Source organism: Suncus etruscus, chromosome 5, assembly GCF_024139225.1.
Source record: "Suncus etruscus isolate mSunEtr1 chromosome 5, mSunEtr1.pri.cur, whole genome shotgun sequence".
NCBI classification, from domain to species: domain Eukaryota; kingdom Metazoa; phylum Chordata; class Mammalia; order Eulipotyphla; family Soricidae; genus Suncus; species Suncus etruscus.
Genome location: NC_064852.1, coordinates 20,984,913 through 20,992,411, shown reverse-complemented (window position 1 = coordinate 20,992,411; position 7,499 = coordinate 20,984,913).

The window sequence follows — 7,499 nt, the reverse complement described above, 5'->3', positions numbered from 1 at the left end:
TGGCAGCAGAGCGTTTATTCTGATATTAAAACGGCAGGAATTCTATAAATCCTGGTCGCCTGAGCCGGCGCCCAGGGACACCCTGCGATATTAGTCTATTCGATTGTCATTCAGGCCCTATTTGGGGGTCAAAGAGCGGGACCCGCATGCTTGAACTTCAGGCAGTCCGAAGCGGATCGATGGTGGGGATGCAGATTAGGTGGTCGTGACTGGGTGGGGAAAGCAGGCCTGCAGGGAATGAGGGTCTGCATAAAGAGCCCTATCTGCTTGCTAGACCCCCAAACCAGGTGAAGACCCCACCCCGAAGTCAGAGGGAGACAAATCCTGACTAGCCTGGAGGCCCTGTCCTCCTCTCAAGTCCCCCACACTGTATGTCAGCCTTAACTTCCAGCTGCAATCTGGGTTCTACTTCATTTTCTTTCTGTTTTAGTTTTGTTTGTTAGTTTTGGGGCCACACCTGGCTGTGTTCAGGGGTTACTCCTGGCTCTGCATTCTGAAATCACTCCCTGGCAGGCTCAAGGAACCATATGGGATGCCAGGAATGGAACCCAGATCCATCCCGGGTCCACTTGTGCAAGGCAAATGCCCTACCATTGTGCTATCGCTTTGACCCTGGGTTCTGATTCTTTTTGTTGTTGTTTGGTTTGTTTTTTGGGTCACACCCGGTAGCGCTCAGGGATTGCTCCTGGCTCTATGCTTAGAAATCGCTCCTGGTAGGCTTGGGGGACCATATGGGATACCGGGATTCGAACCACCATCCTTCTGCATGCAAGGCAAATGCACTATCTCTATGCTATCTTTCCGGTTCCGGGGGTTCTGCTTCTTAATCTAGCCTGGGACACTCACAGGCTCCCTAAATCAGGCTCCTGGAATGGTTGGCTTCAGGGTTCCCCTTGCTTTGACACAGGCTGATTCCCAGTGGTCCCCCAGTTCTGACACTGGCCCTAGAAGGAGTGGGAAATAAGGTGCTTTGCTCTTTCAAGGCCGGGATCTGAGTGCTCACGCTGCCCCATAGCTCCCTGAAGACCAGTCTGGGGTGTCTCCTTGCTATGACCTTGGGGCCACCAAAGTAAAGGTGTCTCCTGTCTCTACCCCCTCATTGATCACCCACAGCACCCCAAGGCCACAGCTGTCTTCATAGGGCCCACCCACTGGGAAAGTTCTGGGGGAGATAAATAACTTGAACCGTGATCTCTCCCCTTCCTCCAGCCCCTCTTATGGGGTCAGGTCCCTTCACACTGTCCCCAGTAAGCATGCAAAGATCTTCCAGACAGGCATGTTGGGGCTGGAGAAAGCCACTGCACATACCCTCATTCTGGTGCCCCTACTTTCCTAAACTTCTCTTCTTTGTTTATTTTATTTATTTATTTATTTATTTATTTATTTATTTAGGGTCACACCCAGCAGCGCTCAGGGGTTACTCCTGGTTCTGGGGAACCATATGGGATGCCAGGGATTGAACCCGGGTTCGTTCTGGGTCAGCTGCATGCAAGGCAAACACCCTACCGCTGCGTGGTATTGCTCCGGCCCCTGGGTTTTGTTTTATTGGGGGGATTGGGCCTTGTCCTAACAGTGTTTAGCAGGTACTCCTGGCTCTGTGCTTTGGGAGTCATTCTGGCAGTGCTCAGGAGACCAGGAGCACTGGGGATCATATCCACTCAGCTGCCCATGCTGGGGCTTCAGTCTCGAGTTGTGAGTTGCAGAGATTCTGGTTCTACTTCATGGTCCTGGTTCTGCCTCCTGATTCTGGTTCTCCTTCAATGTTCTGTGTTTTTTAGTCAATGGCTCAAAGGCCCCGAGGCTGCTGAGGGTCAGCTATTTGCAGCTCTGGCTGGAGCAGAGTCAGTTTGAAGACCCAGCACCCCAAGCAACACCAGGAAGGAGTCAAGAGCACAGAGCCAGGAGTAATCCCTGAGCATGCCGGATCTGCTCCTCCAGAAAAACAAACAACAAAAACCCACAATGGTAATAAAACCCAAAGACAATAGAGATGATGGTCAGGAGGACCATTCCATGGCAGGCAGGAAGCTTGTTACAAAGCGGCGCAGAGCAGTTAGAGTAGAGTAGGGAGCGCTGTGACAATGAGAATTGAAAATGATCACTCTGGAAAAGAACTGGGTACTGAATAGAGGGAAAATAATATGCAAGGTACCCTTTCAGTAATGACATTGCAAACCACAGTGTCTGAAGGGCAAAAAGGTAGAGAGAGAGAGAAAGAAGGAGGGGAAAGGAAGAGGAGAGTGAGAGAGGGAGAGGGAGAGGGAGAGGGAGAGATAGGGGGCACCAGAGAGTGTTTCCTGCAGGCTAAGAGGGCGTGTGTGGTCCCAGGAGGCTCTGGCTTCCCGCCCCTCCAACTGCACCCCCAGGTCCAGATCCAGGGTGAGTCCCCTTCCTAATGAGGCCCCTGAGAGAGTAGGGGTCCCAGAGCACCCAGGGGGGCTGCCCAGTGGGCGGGACCTGGGGGTCCTCCAGCCCTGAGTCTCCTTCGCCCCATCCATCTGGCCCTTTGTATTGGCCCTGGCAGCCAGACCCAGTCATGCAAGCCAGTGGGGACTCCAGGGGGCCCCCACCCCTCATGGGCTGGGCTGTGCCGCCTCCTGTCACATCCGTCACACACTCCAGGCTTTCAACTGAACTGGCTCCTTTTCACTCCCCGTTACTGACCTATCAGAGGGTTAATGGCCCTGCCAAGGGGGGCAGCTGTGGGGTGGGGACTGCTGGCCAAACCGTCAGATTCCAACTGCCAGAGCCCTGTCTCCCCCCTGCCCCACCCCCGCGCCCCCCCAGACTCAGACCCAGAAGTAGTTCAGCCTCTCCTCCCAGCCCACCTGAGGCCCTAGTGGAGAAGCTATGGCATCCTGGATGGGAACTGCTGGGTGGAGCAGCTCTTAGCCTGAGGCACTTCACTGAGGCACTGTTGCAGGATCCAACTTATAGGGGTGCGAGAATGTCTGGGCCCTGGAGCCTGCAAGAAAGGGCCTGGGGTTGACCCTCAGGGACAGTGGCTGATGCTGGGTTTCGCTCATGAGTAGCCCCTGCATCCCTCCATCTCTCTGGGGGTTATCCCAATACACATGCACACACACACAAACACACACGCACACAAGTGATTCCTAGTACCTGATGGAGTGAACCGTTCCTGAGCCTGTTTTGTTTTGTTTTGTTTTGTTTTGGGGCCACACCCGGCGGTGCTCAGGGCTTACTCCTGGCTGTCTGCTCAGAAATAGCTCCTGGCAGGCACTGGGGACCCTATGGGACACCGGGATTCGAATCAACCACCTTTGGTCCTGGATTGGCTGCTTGCAAGGCAAACACCACTGTGCTATCTCTCCAGCCCCTGGTTCTTGACCCAGTCACCCTTCTGATACTACAAGTTGGATCTTTTTTAATTTTTAATTTGAGTCACCGTGAGATACGTAGTTCCAAAGCTCCAAAGATCAAGTTCCAGTCATACAATGTCCAACACAGTTTACCAGGGCACATTTCCCTCCACCAATGTCCCCAGTTGCCTTCCTGCTGTCCCCTTTGCCCTCCCTGCTGCCTGCCTCTGGGTAGACAATTTTCCTCTCACTCCACCCCCCTCTTTCTGTCTCTCTTTCTCTCTCCTTTTTGAATCATGGTTTGCAATATTGTTACTGAAGGGGTCTCATGCCCACCACTTTCTCTCCTCTTAGTACCTCATTCTCATGTGTGTGAGGAAAGAACACAAGACAACAAGACAGCAACTCATAGGACAGTATATGAGCTTATCAGTCCTGAGGACTGTGTGGGTGAGACCTGTCAGTCCCTACAACAGCTTGTGTGAGTCCATCACTCTCAAACAGAGGGTTAGGTGGGGCTTGTTGGTCCTCTTACCCTGTTACCACAGCAGGCATGCACTGTCTCTCAGGAACAGGGTCCTCTTGGCCTTGGAACCTTCAGTGACTCCTGCCTATGAGGCCTCTATGTATTTCTAGTCCTCTAGGAGACCCCATTGTCCTGAAAACCAACTACTGGAAACCTGGGTTTCAGCCCCGCAGAGCTCAATGCTGAGAGGAGTAGAATGTTGGCCAGTGGCCCCCAACCCCACAAGAGGGGCCCCCAAGGAGGGTCAGGAGCCCAGCTGGTGCAGCCAAAATGTGCTCGGAAGAGACAGGGAGGTTGTGTTGGGGTAGAGAGTGACCATACTAGGGAACATTCTGCAAAGAAAGAAAGTCAGGCTGTTCCAATTGGGGGATTTGTTGATGCCCTAACCGGGCATGTATTCATGTCAGGATGGTAAATTGGCCTGAGAGGTAGCAGCAAATGTGGGTTATACCCAGCACTGAGGCATTAATTGTCTTCCAATCCCTCTGTCTGTCAGTGTGCACTGCTGTGGTGGCAGAGAGGGAGGTCAAGGGCTACTCCTGGCTCTACTCCTGGCTCTTTTTTTTTTTTTTTCTTTTGGTTTTTGGGCCACACCCAGCAGTGCTCAGCGGTTACTCCTGGCTGTCTGCTCAGAAATAGCTCCTGGCAGGCACGGGGGACCATATGGGACACCGGGATTCGAACCAACCACCTTTGGTCTTGGAGCAGCTGCTTGCAAGGCAAACACCGCTGTGCTATCTCTCAGGGCCCTCTACTCCTGGCTCTACGCTCAGAAATCGCTGACCCCCCCCCCCCCCCCGCGCGCACAGGCTTGGGGGACCATATGGGATGCTGGGATTCGAACCATCGTGCTTCTGCATGCAAGGCAAATGCCTTACCTCTGTGCTATCTCTCCAGCCCTGAGGGAGGTCAGTTTAAACAGAGAACACCCTGGGAGAGGGGGGCAAAAATCCTGGAAAGAGCTAGCCACACCCTTTTCTGGATTGTGGGGTCCCACTTAGTGTTCCTCCGGTGACATCACCTCTGCAATGTCTGCAGGCTGCCCTCACCCTCACCCCACCCCCACGCTTTCACTAATGGGACACTTAGTTTAATGAGAGACTTTGCATAACAGCGCTTTGCTAATTCAACTTTAAACCTTGTCATTCCGAAGATTAGCAGGGCCGGGAAGACCACAGACCTCGCCAGAGGTCTCGGCTGGGGAGCCTGGAAAGAATATTCCAGAAGGCAGAGGGACCCAGAGGGGGTGGGGCTCAGGGCACTCCCCACGTTACAGCGAGCCGTGTCCCCACCACCGGCTCTTCCCTCCCTCTGTGGCCACATTGTCCCCAGCAGAGAAAGAACAAGAAGTATGAGTCAGAGGGGCTGTGGCAAGGTCACCCTGAACATCTCCGGTCATGACCTGTGACCCCCCTAGAGGTCAAGCAGGGCTGGTGGTCCGGGTGGCCTGGCTGGAGACAATAGTCCAGGCAGCCTTGGGTGGAGCTGCCTTGTAAATGAGGGACGGTGGATGGGTCCCCTGTGTCTGTGGGTCACTCTCCTTCCTTCCGGGGTTCAGGACCACTTAGGTGGGGTCGTCCCTCCCGGCTGCCACTTGGCGCCTGTGCCCCCCGCCCCAGGTCAGGACCCCAACACCAGCACAGATGCAGACCCCAGACAGGCTGTGGATCGGTGGGAGGAGGAGGGGCCAGGAGGGGGATCTTGGAAGGGGGTGGGGATCCCCGGAGGGGAGGGAGGTATTGAGATGGGAGGGAGTTTGAGCTAGGCAGGCACGCAGGCAGCAGGCTGTAGATGGATATGGCACAGCATAAAAGGGGACCCCCTACATCTACCCTGCCTGGGCTCTAAGTGGCTGCTGTGACCCCAACAACTCATCCGGGCACCTCTTCCCAGCTGTGGTCCCCATAACAGGACCACTCCCCTCAATCCCCAAACATTCCCCACCTCCACCACCAGGTCTGTCCTCTGGGACCTGTCCTTCTGGACACACAGAGTCCCCTAACTGCTCCTGGGAGCACTTTAGGACTGGCCCTCAGGGTCTGCCTGGTCTGGAAGGCAGCAATTGGCATCCAGCTCCTGAGTTTGGGAACTGAAAGTTCCGAGTTTCTCCACCAGCATCTACTCCAGTGCTCTTAAGAGGGTGGGTGGGGTCTGACTAGATTGAGAGCCCGATGGCTGCCTGTAGCCCAAAACAGAGCCTAGAGCAGGTTCCCTGAGGGGGACTGAACCGCGAGTGCCAGTGAGGGAGCCTGATGTGGGGTGGGGAGGTATCAGGAGAAGTCCCCACCTCAGCCAGTCACCCCTGCTGACTATCAAAGAGTGACAGGCACTGATTCCAAGCACTGCCAGGTAAAAGTGTCAGAGTTTGCTTCCCATCTACACCTCCACAGACCCCAGCACCACCCAGTCTGCAGTAGCCTGAATATACCCGATATGGCTCAAAATCAAAGGAGCAAAAATGAAAAACAAAACAAATCAGTCGAGGCTGCCAGAGCGATGGTGCAGCAGGGTCAAAATTTGCCCTGCCAACAAAGTCTGAGGTTCAATCCCCAGCACCACATACTGTTCCCTGAGCAACCCGAGGAGTGATCCCTGAACACCGAGCCAGGAGTCAGCACAGGGCACTTCTGGGTGTGGCCCCAACAAATAAATAAAATAAATGATAATACAATAAATCTCACATCTGCCCAAACTCATCTAAGTGCAGTGAGAGAGGCAGGTCTGCACTCCAGCACCCTGGAACCCTTACAGCAATCTCGCTGAACGACTTCTCAGAACTAGGGGTAAGAAGCCCCGGGGAACCCCCACCTTGACAGCAGCCTCAGAAACAGAGGGACACACAGATCTCTGACATCCCCATCCCCACACTCAGCCTCTCATCTGTTTTGAAATGTCAAGAAAAACCAGGTCAGGAGGAATATTTTTATGGTAAAAAATGAGTCAGTTGGAGGGAGGTGGGCGCCCAGGCAGATTGGAATTCTGCTTATGAAGGGGATGAGGGGCCCCATTAATTACAGGGGAGGGAGCCCTCCTGCTGCCACGTGCCTCACCAACGCCAAAAGCTTGTCAACATTTTGCAAAGAATGAAAATGCAAATAACTTTCAAATTCTTCAATGTCACCAAGGTGCAGAAAAAGGTCGCCACGCTGGCTGCCATTTGTCTCGTCGTGAGTGTGAAAGAGCTTTTTTTTCTATTAAATTTCTTAAAATTAATGTTTTATGTTGCTCAGAGTAATTTGAACAATTATGGGCTTAAAGAATTGATCGTCGCAGCCCCTGGGATTCGCGCCGTAGATGAATTCCTTTAGAATGGTGCTGATTTATCAGGCGTTCCTAACCTGAAAAATACCCCCGTTAGCCCTCCAGTCCCTGCCAGCCCTGCCTGCACACGCCAATGAAGGGCCAGTCTCCCCCACTCTGCTGCGCTGGCGCTGGTGGTGGGAAGGCAGAAGAAGGGAGGCAGGGAAGTAAGGTCTGGGCAGTTCGAGCAGAAATTCTGTGTTAGAGGGAGAAAGAAAGTCCTTTGACATGTCACTGAACTATCTCTTAGAAATTCAACTGTTTACATTTCACGGGGTAGAACCTGAGTTCGGAAGCACACACACACCCCCAAAGTAGCTTAAGACTCTCATCCTCAAGAAAGTAAAGTGCTC